This window comes from Cricetulus griseus, chromosome 4, assembly GCF_003668045.3.
Source record: "Cricetulus griseus strain 17A/GY chromosome 4, alternate assembly CriGri-PICRH-1.0, whole genome shotgun sequence".
NCBI lineage: Eukaryota > Metazoa > Chordata > Mammalia > Rodentia > Cricetidae > Cricetulus > Cricetulus griseus.
In genome coordinates, this window is record NC_048597.1 from 224,558,137 (window position 1) to 224,574,340 (window position 16,204).

The 16,204-nt window shown below is 43.1% G+C and overlaps 1 long non-coding RNA gene across 8 annotated transcripts in view; it reads left to right on the top strand.

Annotated features, from left to right (window-relative positions):
• Positions 1 to 16,204, top strand: part of LOC103160625 — a 48,373-nt gene that overhangs the window by 8,209 nt on the left and 23,960 nt on the right. For 3 of the 8 annotated variants that reach the window (XR_003485248.2, XR_003485249.2, XR_003485250.2), the window contains exons 1-2: positions 223 to 2,484; positions 8,196 to 8,673. This is a non-coding gene — a long non-coding RNA (uncharacterized LOC103160625). Of the gene's footprint in view, positions 1 to 222; positions 2,485 to 8,195; positions 8,674 to 16,204 lie in introns of those variants that run through there. The other 5 variants (XR_003485252.2, XR_003485254.2, XR_003485253.2 and 2 more) reach the window with 5 other exon arrangements.

Consider the following 16,204-nt stretch of genomic DNA (forward strand, 5'->3'; position numbering starts at 1 on the left):
GTTCAGATTTCGATTCCTGTGGAAAACAAAAGTAGGATGGATGATGGATGGAGGGATACAGGGATGGATGGATTGATACAGGGATGGATGAATGGATACAGGGATGGATGGATGGATACAGGGATGGATGGATGGATGGATGGATGGATGGATGGATGGATGGATGGATGGATACAGGGATGAATGGATGGATGGATGGATGGATGGATGGATGGATGGATGGATACAGGGATGGATGGATGGATGGATGGATGGATGGATGGATGGATGGATGGGTGGATGGATGGATACAGGGATGGATGGAGCTAAATTAGAGAGATAAATGGCAGAAAGATAGATAAGAGATGAACGGCAGAGGGCTAATAGATGATAGACAGAAGATAGTTATTAAATAGGTGGGCAGATAGACAGGTGATATTTGGATGATATATGATAGATGTAGAAATTACAAATTAATGCAAGAAAGTGACTGAAGAATCATTTGGATTCCCAGTTCCTCTTCCAATTCACTACGACACACTTCAGGTATTTTGGAAGTCACCACAGTGTGGTAACTTCTGCCCAAGAGTTACCACATAAACACAACCTGGATGCCAAGAGGATTTAAAGGAAATTAATGGGGAAGGCATGCAGGATGCTGTCTGTTGTTCAGGCTTGTGGGCAGTCAGTGAGGTGTATAATTGGGATTGCTAATGTTACTGCTCATTCAATTTTCGACTATATTGTGTGAATTCAATAAATATTGGCAAAAGAAACCCTACACTTGTCCAAATTCAAGCATCTTTAATGCAGGGGGGAAATACCATATGATTTCTCCTCCCATGCAGATGTTACTTTCTTAGAAACTAGAGGCTTTTAAATATATTAATATCACTCTGGTGTATAAGTGTATATATGTGTACCTGTGTGTACATATGTGTGCACATGCATACAGAGGCCAGAAGTGTCTCTCTACCTCACTCTTCACCTTAGATTTTAAGACAGGCTCTGTCACTAATTCTAAGTTCACCAATTAAATGACAATGAGTAGGCCAGCAATCCCCAAGGCCCTTCTTGCCTCCATCTTTGCAGAGCTAGGATTACAAGGCATGGCCCCTATGCTTGGCCTCTTCATTTGGGTTCTGCGGCTCTGAGTTCAGATCTTCATAAGTATGTGGTAAGCACTTTACCAGCCGAGCCATCTTCTATCCTGCTTAGACCTTTTTTTCTGCATCTCTCTATTGCCAACCAATACCTGAATCTTTGCTCTTTAAAAGTGGTCCAGGGTCCAGTAGCATCACTGCCTCCCGGGAGCAGAATTCCAGGCCTTCCCACACCCACAGAACCAGGATCTGCCTTTATTAATAAGATCCCTAGATAAGCCATATGTACATCAATGTTTATACATTGAAACTAAATTTTAAAGCCCACATGAAATCAGTAAAAAGAAGAGATTAAAAAAATAATAACTTCTACATAGTTACCAGAAATCTTTGGTTCTTCAACAAATACCAGCCATGGTATTTTTGCAATTTCTGCTTTTATTTTATCTTAGGGTTGTCAGTTCAATGTGAATAAGCTGACAATAGACACAGTTTCTGTTTTAAAACACAAAAACTGTTGACCGGAGGAATAGCTCAGCTGAATTTGGTTCCCATGGCATTTGTAACTCCAGTTCCAGGGCATCTGATACCCTCTTTTGGTTTCTATGGGCATTGCACACATGGCATATATCCATGGAGACACATCTACACACATACAAAACTCTTTTAAAAACCACAAATCCATACTAATGCTGTAGAAGAAAATCTCATATGCTATTTTTGCAACTTTTTGTTGTTAAAGTGATATATTATTTGATAGAATGTCAAATAATTCTGGTACTTAACTGCTGTGTGTATATGTATATGGTGTGTGTGTGTGTGTGTGTGTGTGTGTGTGTGTGTGTGTGTGTGTGTGTGTGTATCCAGTAAATGGAAGTAGCCATTAAAATGGTATCCACATCAATTAACAAAATCTAGAAGCCCTGCCTCAGGCAGACCAAGAAACTCACTTCTTAAGTGATCCCAGAGTCCATCAAGTTGACAGCACTGACTGTCACAGCCCCTCTGCTCTAGGGGCTTCAGAACCCATCTGCAGAGCCACTTGTACAAGAGGCTCAAAGAGACAAGCAATCATAAAGCGGTGTTTGCGATCCATTGCCTTAGTGTCTGCACCCGTTCCCCTTGCTCTACCTGCCTTGGCATTGAGTCACATGCCCTAAGCCTCCTTCCTGGCTTGACTTCCTCAGTCCTGTGACTCTGAATTTCAATAGACATCAGAATTAAAAGTATTATGGGTTGTAAATTAATGATAAAGCATGCAAGGCCACAGCTGCTTCCTTTCTGTATAAAATGTTAGTAATACAAAGCCCTAGTCATACAGCATTCTATATGTACTCAGTGAACACATTTTTCTTTTTTTATTTTCCAGGAGAAAAAAGGACCTGGGATGCTAAAGGCTCAGGTGTGCTTTGCCTTTGAGTATAAAATTCATACACTGGGAAGGAAGGAGAGAAGGGAAGGGAAGGGAAGGGAAGGGAAGGGAAGGGAAGGAAGGGAAGGGAAGGGAAGGGAAGGGAAGGAGGGAGGGAGGGAGGGGAGGGGAGGGGAGGGGAGGGGAGGGGAGGGGAGGGGAGGGGAGGGAAGGGAAGGGAAGGGAAGGGAAGGGAAGGGAAGGGAAGGGAAGGGAAGAGAAAACGTTAGTACACCCCTCTTTACCTGGGAATGACACCTCCCCATCTCAGCCTCCTCCCTCTGCTCCAGCAGTTTGCTACTGCCCCTCAGGCAGACAAATGGACTAGAATGAGTCCTTTGGGCTTTGTTTAAATAGGAAAATCTCCCATATGGTGATCCAAGGTAAACCAGTGCTGGGCCTCATGATTCTGTCTCAGGATTGGTATTCGACAGACAGGAGGTGGCCCGCAGCGTCAATCCTGTTCCTCCATGTCCCCCCAGACAAGCTCACAAGGGCATTTATGCATTCTTTTATTCCGTGTGTGCCACTGTATGAGCAGGTCAGAGGACACTTGGCAAGAATTGTCTCTCTCCTGGTAGAGGGAAAGTTGGAAATGACTTATTCACCTGGAAATAAATAGCTGCAACTTGGTCCTTAAATTTATTAGTAAAACACTGCACAAAGAACCACTAACCACAGCTTCCCCTCCTGACTGCTGCTGACAGCTGATGAGTTTAATTACTTGGGCATTGGGGATTCCTTTATGAAAGGATTTCCTCACTTTCCATAAAATGTCTTTAAAACACAGTTCTATTATATTTCATGACCCATCTACTGGTTTCTTATAAAATTCATCCCTCTGTTTCCATAGGAAACAGTCGTCATGGAGAAGACAGGGTCTAGAAGGGACTTAAAAAACGTGTGTGTGTGTGTGTGTGTGTGTGTGTGTGTGTGTGTGTGTGTGTGTGTGTCTGTGTGTCTGTGTGGGCACCTGTGTATGTATGTGTGTATATATGTATGTATATATATATATATATGTGTGTGTGTATGTATGTATGTGTGTATGTGCATGTGTGTACCTGTGAGTCTTTGTGTTGTGTGTGTATGTGCATGTGTGTTTATGTGTACAGGGAGGGAGCATTTACATGCACCACATGAACCCAGGTGCCTGAGGAGGTCAGAAGAGGACAACAGATGCCCTAGAATTGAAGTTACAGCTGGCTGTGAGTAGTCCAGTGTGGGTGCTGGGAACTGAATTCTCAGGTCTCTCCAGCCCCTAGAACTATTCTTAACATTGTGACCTGAAGAGCAGCTTTTCCAGGGTTATAGAGAAGACAATCGGGTGTTGGTGCCTGAACCATGGCTATGAGGACCCTGGGTCACCCCAGTGTAGAGTTGGTTCTATACAACAGAGTAACTTATATTGTCAGATTGCTGCATGCTGAGCTAGATGACTGACACTAGCCTAGAGTAATGGCTGTGCCCAGTGACATACTATAATTACCTCGACTGATGCCAATTTATGTCAATCCCAATGGCAAAATGGTTTGATAAAATCATGCATTTGACTTAGACGCAGACATGGCCTGTCCAACGAAAAGAGGAGACACAGGCAGTGTGATTCTGAGGCACTTACTGTTCTAAGATGGTTCTGGATTTAGAGACAAAAATTTGTGGTCCTATTAGCATGTCAAACAGCCACACTATTTTGTATAAACACATCATTTGAGTCAATTATCAATGAAAACACTAAGTTTCATTCATGATCAGTAAAATGATGCCCTTGTAAAAAATATAAAATTTAATGATCTGTATGGCTAACTTTGGCAATTTTAACACTACTCTCAGACCTCACTGAAGCTGTAACTCAGCCATTCCAGTTTTTAAAATAGTTCCAACTAAATGCCACAGCAGTGAGGCCATGGGTGTCTGATAGAGGCCACTGTGAACATATGACGAAAATGTCCCCAGACACTGCCTATGACCAGGCCCCTGAGAGCCTTAGCCTTTTCTGACAGAAACCCTTTCCTCAGCCTCTCCTCGATTCATCCACTGAGATTCAGCTGGTGATGGCCAGTGGCACTCAGCCAGCGTGGCAGAGTGACTGGAGGGTCACATGACCTGTGATCTATGTTGGCTACACAGAGCACAGGAAGTGGGGACAAGAGAAGGAACATAGTTAAAATAAGCCATGTTCCAGTCTGTTCCTACCCTGTGGGACAGTCTTGACATTTTCACCCGATGAAGGTTGGGACAATGCTCCCAATCTCCTTCTAAGTGCATCTCTCTGAGCTTCAAGAGACAGACCTGGGAAGTAGCTATGGATTCCCATTTCTATCTGAGAGTCAAAAAAAGCCATAAAATGAATTTTCTTTTGCTATGAAAAAATAAGAAGCTGAGTTTTTTCAAAGCCTGTGGAAAAATCAAAGCAATCACAAAATAGAAAACAAAACAAAACAAAAAGAGTTAAACTAAAGACAGGGGAAAGAATCATGCCGCAAAGAATGCTCGTCTCATAGCAGAAAAGGGAAGCCACCAGATCCAGATGCATGTGTGCAAAACTTCAGACACTTGGCACTGCCCTCTGTCCTCTGCATGCACATCCATGCACACACATATTCACACACACACACACACACACACACACACACACACACACACACACACACACGTAACTGGCCTATTGAAAGTAAATTAGTAAAAATGCACTGTGGAGCTTTAACATATGCAGAGGAGTGACATGTGACTAAAAAATCGTGAGTTATACTGGGTGGAAGTGGACTGAACCCCTAAGTACAAAGCAGACACTGTTGGGCGGTGTCTGAAAGCAAGACCCTGGGAGGCAGGGTGGCTCAGCACTGCTTGGAAACCTGACAACCCAGTTCATTCCCGAGCAACTCCCACACGTGGTTCTCTGACACCCAGCCATACATGTAGTGGGGCACACACACACACACACACACACACACACACACACACACACACACACACACTTTTAAATTTCAAAACAAGAGCCACAATACACCTTCTTCATTTTCTTTTAAAAAGGTTTTGGGTGGCAAGACCATTCAGTGGGCAAAAGTGCCTGCTGCCTGACAACCTGAGTTCAAGCCCCAGCAACCAGTGACAGAGGGAGAAAGATGACTGCACCCCTGTAGCCACAGCACACACACTATGGCACATATGAACTCACACTCACATTCCTCATAGCACACACACTTTAGCATCATGCCTACACATACACACGCTCATACAGCACACACACTATAGCACACATGCATACACACTCACACACTATAGCACACATGCACACACACACACACACACACACACACACACACAGGAATAAAATAAACAGATATTTGAGGAAAGAGCCCTTTAAATGTGAAGGTGGACACATTTTACTATGAAGTGGTAAAGAGCCAGCACACGATCACTTTAGCAGCCGAGGTGGAAAACACAAAATCCACTCATTATGCAGATGACTGACAGTAAGGGCATGTTTTCAAAGTTAAACGTACATTCACCTTTGCCCCAGGGATCCCATCACAGATGCTTATTCAACATTAATGAGAACCTATACACACAGACACATGCAAGCTTTGTACAGAAGTCTCATCACAAGATTTATTTGCAATATATTATACCTTGAAAGGCTTAATTGCCTGCTAACAGGAGAACAGGTGATTGAACCACATATCTGTGCTGCAGGAAATCTTCAGTGATATCAAGGAATGAGCTACGAGGAACCATAGCCACAAGTATAAATCCTAAGGGTATCTAGAGAGACTGAAGAAACACACAGGACAGATCGTACAGTTCTTATCATATAGGCTTTAAAGTTGTATTGATCTTACTGTATGCATATGACTTTTTCATATTTGTGTGTGGCACACAAGGAGGCAGAAGGGCGGCATCAGATCCCCTGGAACTGGGGTCCATCCTGGAACTCTGTGGGTTCAGGGAACTGAGCCAGCATCCTTTCCAAGAACAAGCACTGTTCTTAACCATGGAGCCATCTCTCCAGGCCCTATCGCATACATGTTTTAAATGGAAGGGGTTCAATTGTTAAGACAATAAAACTAGTGATTTTTAAAAATCAATTAATTTGTAGAGATATGGGAGAGCTTGACTAGGAAGGACATAGGAGACTCTGAGGTGATGGATGAGTTCTCTGTCTTGCTAGAGAACAGATAACATGAGTGTATTCATTTGTCAAAATGAACCAATCTGCATGCCTAACATCCGTGCATACACTACACGTAAATTACATCTCAATATACTTGGCATTTGGGTATAAATAGCATTTCTACAAGACTATGAAAATCAGCAGGCATTTATGCAAATTGGCTATAGTAATATATCAACACTTCTCTGCAGACAAACGGTGCTCAGACACACCAAGGAGGGCATTGTTTGAGCTGGTGCTTCCACCTCCCAGACAGCCAATGCCAGTGGCCATGCCACTCCTTGTGTGGCGGAGTGGGTGTGACTCTCCTAGCATTCAGCAGACACTCAGATCCATGCTGTCATCCCTGCTGTCCTCGGATGGGACCTAAGAGGAATATTTACACACCAAAGTTTTCTATATGTAGCTTATATAGTATCCTCATGTTTGACATAGCAGAATCTACCCACAAAGACTGTGTGTGTGTGTGTGTGTGTGTGTGTGTGTGTGTGTGTGTGTGTGTGTGTTTACACATATGTGTGCAAGTGCACCTGCCTGTACACATACACTAGCAGAGACCAAAGATGCCAATTGCCGTCCTTTGTCAAGCTCCACTTTATTCCATTGAGACAGGTTCTCTGGCCGAGCCTGGAGGTAGGCTGGCCTCCAGCAGGCTCTGCCTGCCTCCAGCAACGCTGGGGATCCATGCATGGACAGCCATTCCCAGCTTCTCACTGACTAGTGGAGTTTCACAGCACTCACCCACTAAGCAATTTCCCTAAACCCCTTCTTCCCAAGACACTTCCTTTTTCTCTCTTCCTATCCCTTTCCTGAACAAGTAACAAACATTCTTTAAGTAGTCATGACAGCCTCATCTACAGAGTTCAGTTACTAAATACGTCTTTAAGTAATAAGGTGGCCATGTCTATGGAGTTCAGTTAGTAAATATGTTGAAACTTGTTGCCTGCTCTCAGAAGCTCACTGTACTGGCACAGAATGAGCTTGTCCTGGGTCACAGTGTAGAGTATGTCAAAGTATCAGCATGATCTGGACAGACAGGAGTTTGTAGAAAAAATAAATAAATCCACCAAATCAGTTCTTACAAGCCACAGCAAACCAGCCCCAGCATGTATACTATAATATAAGAGAAAAACAAGTTGGTGAGTTGATTGGACACTAAGAAGGATATGAGGCCTGGCCTCTGGCCTCTCCATCACACTCTACAGTGCAGGTTTTGTGAGGAGGGGTGTCTTCACTGGGCTTCACCCATGTTCAAAGAGAACGTTGGTAGAGATGGCATTAAAGAACGGTGAGGTGGCTCAGTGGGTGAGGATGCTTGCTGCCGGGCCTGATGGCCTGAGTTCAATCCCTGGGACCCACACAGGGAGCAGAGAAAACAGACTCTCCCAAGAGCAACCTCTGGGCCTCCACATGCATGTTGCAGCATGCACCCACACAGATTTACATGCATGTACATGTGTGTGTGTGTTATGTGAGTATGTATTTTATACATGATCTAACCATTGTTTTCAAGACAACTTCTATTCCCCAGGCTCTCTATGCCCACTTCTGTTAGCAGCAGTGATTCTCAGCGTACCCAAAGGGAACTGAACATGACAACCACTGTACTCAGAACAGGGCTCCCTCTTCTTCCATATTGGACAAAAGACAAGTATGCTGTCAAACTTGGGTATTAATACACTTTAGGATAATAAAGCACATTAGACAATAATACCAAAGGCAATATTAAAGTGTCAAATATAAAAATGTACAAGAATAGAACAAAGCAGACACTCTGGTCGCCAGGCCTGTTCACAGGACAAAGCAGACTAAAGCAGAAATAACCAGGCTGTGCCAGATTGAGTGGTGACATCTTTGCATGTTTCCTTTGCCAGGAGCAGCGTGTTGAGACCCAGCATCCACACATCCCTCACCTTTGTGAGATTCTCTGGCCTTGGTGACACAGAACCTCAGGCATGTGAGATTCATTTCCTGTTCCAGTTGGTTCAAAGGGATATCATCCTCTAAAGGTTGGCAATTAATAAAAATTCTAATTCAATGTAAACATGTGGCCTCAAAGGCCCAGGGGGTCTAGACAGGGTGATCTGTCCCAGAGGGCTGTGTGACCTCTGCCAAGGCCTACTGTGACACATAAAACGTAGCAACAGAGCCCTCTGAGGTAATATAGTGTTAGGAAGCACTTTCCCTGTGGAAGAATAGCATATATCCTGATTCCAATAGTATACTGGGTTAGGAGGTAAGTCCCAAGGTTCAGGAATGTGCTGTGACTTTAAAGTGATAAGGGGGAGAGGGGAGGGAGCTGGCTTAGCAGATAAAAGGGCTTGCTACAAAACCTAACAACCCCAGTTCAATACCCAGAAGCTACATGGTAGAAGCAGAGAGCCAGTCCCCACAAGTTATCCTCTGACCTCCAAATGGGTGAGTGTACACACAACACACACACATACACCACACACACACACACACACACACACACACACACACACACACACACACACGAAACCATTTGAAACTGATGTTCCTGAGTGTCAAGTTGCTAGACTTGGTTAATTGAGTTGAGAAAACCCACCCTAAATAGGGGCAGCACCGACTCTCAGGCTGAGTAAAAGGAAAGTGAGGGCATGGACAGGATTCTGTGCTCCTGCCCTCCCCACCATGAGAAACTGTGCCCTCTGCGAGCTACATGAACCTTCTTCCTTCAAGCTGCTTTGTGTCAGGAATTTTGTCCAGGCCACTGGAAAAGTAATTAATAGAGGTTGAGTTCCCATTGTGAGGATTACAACTGTGCAACTTTAAAGAGAGCTGTTTAACTTGGGTGTGCCTCAGTTTCTCCATACCCATAATGAGGATTAACACTGAAACTATCCTACATGCATACACCTGTACTATCTCACGAATGAGTGTGAGTGTGTGTATACACCTGTTTATCTCACAGATGAGTGTGTGTATACACCTGTACTCTCTCACAGATGAGAGTGTGTGTATACACCTGTACTATCTCACAAATGAGTGTGTGTGTGTATACATCTGTATCATCTCACAGATGAGTGTGTGTACACCTGTATTATCTCACAAATGAGTGTGTGTGTGTGTGTGTGTGTATACACCTGTACTATCCCACAGATGAGTGTGTGTGTATATATACCTGTACTATCTCACAAATGAGTGTGTATATACATCTGTATCATCTCACAGATGAGTGTGTGTACACCTGTATTATCTCACAAATGAGTGTGTGTGTGTGTGTGTGTGTGTCCCTCACATCACTTTGTGCTTGTGACTTCCAAATGCCAATCACTTTGCCACGTGTGTGCAATCACCCCAGAATGCCAGAACTTACCAGCATGCAGTGAACTAGAGGCTCCAGCTACTTAACAAGCCGTTGTAACCTGTGAATAAGCCGGTATAACTGTAAGAGTCAGCACGTATTCCCGGACTCTCACTCAGGCAGGGCAGTTCGGAGGTTCTGTTTTCTATTATGTTCCAGAACTTTCTTCCTTCAGTGCATGTCATGAAGATTTGCTCAGTGGCTCACACAATGGCCCTCCTTGCTTTGGTTTAAGTATTTCTCATTCCCTGGTGACTATTTCCTGAACTTCATAAATATGCATTTTGTGTATGAATATTTATCTGCCCTAAGGTCAGTTTCAACTGCATTTGTGTGGCGGGGTACCTGTGAGAGGTCCCACTGTCACCCTGAGCCTAGGCTCATGGGAATTAGGTTTAAATATACATCAAGATAATGTATTTCGATTCATAATATTTATTACAAACAAAGTGGCGATGCTGGTTTTAAAGCACAGAATACATTTACTTTTTGGTAATGGAGTTTGCTTTTGGCTTAAATTGGGAGAGCGTGTCAGCAACTGATATAGAACACTATCTGCCAACTCCACATCAATCCTATGCCCTCTTCGATTATTGTTTGACAGCCATTTGCCATAGTTGCCTTAACTGTCAACTTGACTCCCTCTGGAGTCATCTGAGGAAAGTTTCCATGAGGAACTGCCCAGATCATATTGGCCTGTGGGCATGTCTATGGTAATTGTCTTAATTGCTCATTGATGTGGGAGGGCTCAGCCCACTGTGGGTGGCAGCACTCCTGAGAAAGTGACCTTGGGCTTTATAAGAAAGGTAGCCAAGGAAGACCTAAAGAGCCAGCTAGTAGAAGTGCTCCTCCACAGCTAGCAGAAGTGCTCCTCCACAGGTCTTCCTTTCAAGTTCCGACCTTGAATTCCTGAAGTGATGGACTGTGACCAGAAAGTCTGAGAGGAATGAAAGCTACCGTTGGTCAGAGTGGTTAGCCATGGCAACAGGGAAGAAACTGGCACTCCAATCTTTCCAGGTACCCACCACCACCCCAGACAACTCAGAAAATGAAGACACAGGCTAGATATGGCATAGGTCATGATTAGCCTCTTCTACTGAGCACTTATTCTAGGCTGATAACATTCTAGTCAAAGAAACAACAGGACTCCTAATCACAAAGAGGGACCAAGTTGCAGGTTATCCTTGAGAAAAGGCTCTTCTATCCCCCTTCTTCCTGGGGGAAATAAGTACCCTAATGGACCCCAGCAGTCACCTTGGAAGCATGCCAAAACACAAAGATACAGCAGCAAAATGGGATGCTGTGTGCCTGTGAAGGCATCTCCTGGCTCCATCTATGCCTGAATCTATCACTGGCTGGACTTACAGTGTGAAAAAGAAAAAAAAAAATGTCCTTGTTTGCGATAAGCCCTGTTACTTTCAATCAATCACAAGATAAGTAACTTGGTGCCTTTACTTGGCAGAATTGGATACACACAATCGAGAAGGAGCCTTCTTGTGTCTCACCAGTTGCAAAAATCAGCTCCTAAAGAGCAGACTTAAATGTGAGACTCAAAATTATGAAACTGCTAGAAGAGAACACAGAAAAAATGCTACAAGATGTTAGACTGGACAATGTTTTTGCTTGTTGTTTTACAGGATCCTCAAACTTATTGGATACAAAAGCAGAATAGACAGAAGGGATTACATCAAACCGTAAAATGTCTGCCCAACCAAGGAATCCATCCCTGGAATACACAGACGAGCAATGAATGGGAGGGCGTGCTTGTGAATTGTATGTCTGATGAGGTGCTGGTGTCTAGGATCCATAAAGCACTCCATGAACCCAACAGAAAACAAATGACAAATAATCCTACCAGGAAACAGGCAACACAATGGGAACAAAGTACAATAAACAAATGTACAGAAATGTTGTAATGAAACCCATTAATTTGCTTGCTGACCTAAATTTCAAGTAAATTTAAAGAGTGAGTAGTAGGAAACATGTCTAAATAGACATGTCTGAAATGTCTAAATAGACATTTCTGAAAAGAAAATGGACAACCAGAAAACAGACATAAGACACTGCCCCCCATGCCCCCAGCTCCAGGATCAAGATGTACCATTTAGGACGGAGGATATCACAGTCCTTTATTCTCAGCACTCTAACCAACCCTGTCAAGGCTCAGAGAATGTCTTCAGGAGGGGGAAAAAGCCGGATCTGGTGAATGGGGGAAGCTAGGAGATGTGTTCAGGACAGAACCCTGCTATTACATTCATGAAATCACAACAGCCTTGGCTACCTGCACAGGATCAAGCCAGTCAACATGCTGGCACAGACGGGGAGGAGCTTGTGTGGCCTCACCCCTAGCTGAGGAGCTGTTGGCTGCTGGTGGCTTTTCTGGAAGAAGCTGTCATTTCCTCTGGGGGTGGGTGGCCATTGGCAAGTGGCCCATCCTCTGTTGGATGGCCCCACAACTGTGTAGTATATAAGGTGGTGGACTGGAAAGAAAAGTGAAGAAAGTGGGAGGCAGGAGTAGGGGGGGCCCAGGGAGGAATCAGAGGGGTGACTCGGGGGAGATCTACTCAAGATACATGATATATATATATATATATATATATATATATATATATATATATATGCCAAAACATTAGTAAAAATTCTACAAGCTCAAGATCATTAATCATCATGGCAGTATAAATCAAAACCAAAATAAAATATCACCTCACTCTAATAAGAACAAATGTTATCAAAAGATTACAAGCAATGTGTGCTGGCCGGGATGTAGAGAAAAAGGGAGCCTGACCACTGTTGGCACTGGTTTAAATTAGTTCAATGTATATGGAAAATAATATAGCCATACCAGATCAATCAATCAATAAAACAACTATCTTGTCCCAGCAATTCTTCTGTTTGGGTACTTACACAAAAGAAAATAAGTGATAAAGTCAAGGGGACATCTGCATTCCTGTGTTCACAGTAGTATTCCCAATAGCCTGGAAATAGAAATAACCGAAGTGTCCATCAAAGGACAAACACAGAGGAGGAAGGGGGAGTCATACATACAGTGAAATACATCACCACCAAAGAATGGATGTCCAGTGTGCACACCCACACAGTTACACCTGTTCTCCCCAGCTCCACTGAACACTGCTAGTCTTCTGTCTTCTGCCAGCAGCAGAAAATGACCAGCAAAGTTGGGGGTCACAGTTCCTCCTAATCCCACCTCTCAGGGTGGCAAGATAGCTTTGCAGCTAAAACTACTTGCCATGCAAGTCTGACAACCTGAGTTCAAGGCCCACTCAGAACTCATGGAGGAAGGTGAAGGAAGAAGAGGAATGACTCACAAGAACTTTTCTCTGACCTCTTCATGTGATCTGTGACATGCATGCAAATACACTTACATGCACTCATTACACATACTCTATACTCATTAAACATACCCTCAATTGTAATAATAATAATAATAATAATAACAATAATAAATACAACCCACATCTCCTAAGAGTGAGTCAAGAAGATGACAAGATCTAAGACACCCACGTCTATACAGTCAGGTCAGGTCTAAAAAGTAAAATACTAAATTAATTAATTAATTAATTAATTAATTAATTAATATAGGGATAAGTAAATAAATGAAATGGCTTTCCCAGACTCCTGGAATTACCTACAAGGAAAGGCTCTTCAGGCAGTAGTTGAGTAGTCTCCTTGGAGTACCAGCTTGACTTTGAACTAGCACTTCCTACTGTTTGCAAGCTTTCCATAATTTGTATCCCAGCTTCATCCTTCCCAGAGATTGAAACCAAAGTCCCAGCAATCTATAGAAGTTAGGCAATTGCTGCACTGACCAAGGGATATATGATGTCTTGAAATTTCAATTCAGTCCAAAACTGAAGCAGATCCCCAACAGTGAGCACTAACTCTGCAGCTGAGAGTCTTGAGTGCATCTTGTTCCAATTGCTTACAAACTTGGGTATTTCTCTGTTCCCTCCCCTTCCAGGAGACAGAAACTAGAGTAATGATAGGATTTCATTTTAAAGTTTTCTTTCCTCAATTTTCCAGAAGCTGAAGTGTGCCAGGTAGATCTGTGGATGTGGGAAAATAATCACTTTAGCTCCTGACACATCTCCCTCTGCAACCTGTGAGTTACGTGATGCTGCCTTTTGTTTCACAGTAAAAATAGGTTCATTCTGTGCTAAAAAGCCAGACATAGACATGAACCGTGTATCACACAATACACATGGATCACTGAGCTGTCTGCAGACTTTGGCCAAAGACAAAGACAGTCTCCATGGTAGAGGATCCCTTACCTACTAAATTGTAGCAAAGATAATGGATGTCTGGGAGAAGAGACTAGGAAGGATATTATACATGGGGGAAGAGTTATGTGTGTCATAATAAAAGGAAAATCACACTAAAAGCAGCATTAAAAGGAAGGTTTGAAACGCAGCTGAAGGGTGACTGGGGAGGCTGAAGTATGATTCAAGATGCAGTCTAGGAATACAGTTGCTGTTACTTACCTTCACCCTTGGCAGCTACAGGATGCTTGTGTGTGTGTGTGTGTGTGTGTGTGTGTGTAGGTGTGTAGGTGTCTGAAGAGGACAGAAAAGGCCATCATATCTCCTGAACCTGGAATCACAGGTGGTGGTAGGCTGCCCAGTGTGGGTGCTGGGAACTAAACTCCGGTCCCCTGCAAGAGTAGCAAGTGTTCTAAGCATGGTTCTAGACCCTTCGATTACTTTTAGTCCTAGATTTTGATCCACCTTGTTAAAAAGAGTTTAAGGGAGCTTTGCAAGAGCTATGTAAGATAAAAATATAGATAAATTCAAAGGCTTTCATCAGAAGAAGGTAAGAATAGAAACACATTATGATGGAGCTGGGCATTGGTAGCGCACGCCTTTAATCCCAGCACTCGGGAGGCAGAGGCAGGCGGATCTCTGTGAGTTCAAGGCCAGCCTGGTCTCCAGTGCGAGTGTCAAGATAGGCTCCAAAGCTACACAGAGAAACTCTGTCTCAAAACACGGAAAAAAATGAAAGAAAGAAACACATATGACAGAGTTGGTTGTGGCATCAGCAGAGAGACTTTCACAGGTCCACATATTTTCTGTGGAAGATGTCATACCAAAGGTCATGTTTAGACACCCTGACAAATAATTAAGCCACACCATGCCATGAATGAGGTGACCTAATTCCTATGGAAGGTTATTTACATAACAGATGAGAGCATGGATGATGGTCCTTAGAAGTCATATCAATAACTCATGTATTGGACACAAATAACCAGCAAACCTCTGTATTCATAAAATGGGAAACATTTTAACTAAATCAGACAACACATATAAAACTAGAAAAATCAGTGGGGTCTTCAATGCAATGTAAGAATTATTAACCAAATATTAACACAGTTCCCTGTCCTGCTCTTTTTTAATAAGTTTTCATCAATACCTGTCTTCTCCTACAACACAGTGCTCATTAGACAGGTCACTATTTACATCCAACATAGGATATATATGCCCATTTACACTGCACAAGCCTATTTCTAAAAAAAATCATAAAAGGGAGTTTTTAATTTCTTTGTTTTTCTGGATGGCCGTATAAAGAAACGGGTTTCAAGGTGCACTTCCCTAATGGCTGAAGGTGTCGAACCTTTAAGAAATTGTCTTATCAACTATATTTCATCTTCTGATGATTAGTTCCCTTCCCCATGTTTTTAAGTGAGTTGTCTTGTTGGATGTTTAGTTTTCTGAATCACTGTATATTCTAGATACTAACCCTCTGTCAGACGTCTAGCTGGTAAAGATTTTCCCATTCTGTAGGATGCATCTTGATTTGCATGATGGTATCCTTGGCTGTGCAGAAGCTTTTTAGTTTCATAAAGTCCCATGTACTAATTGTTGGTCTTCATGTTTGTGTGGCTAGCTAGGAGTGACAGGTCTTGGTGTCAACTTGACTATATCTGGAATTAACTAAAATGCAAGAGGCTGGTTAGACCTTTGAGGGATTTTTCTTGATTAAATTATTTGAAGCAGGAAGGTCCACCCTGAATCTGGATCTTCTGAGGTGGGAAGGCTGACCTTTAATCTGGGCTGCACCTTCTGCTGGCAGCCTGTATAAAGGACACAGAGGAAAGAAGCTTTGCTCTTTGCCTGCTTGCCCTCACTCTCACTAGCAAGTCCATTCCTTCATTGGTATTAGAGCCCATGTCTTCAGGATTTATGCCTAAACTGAAGACC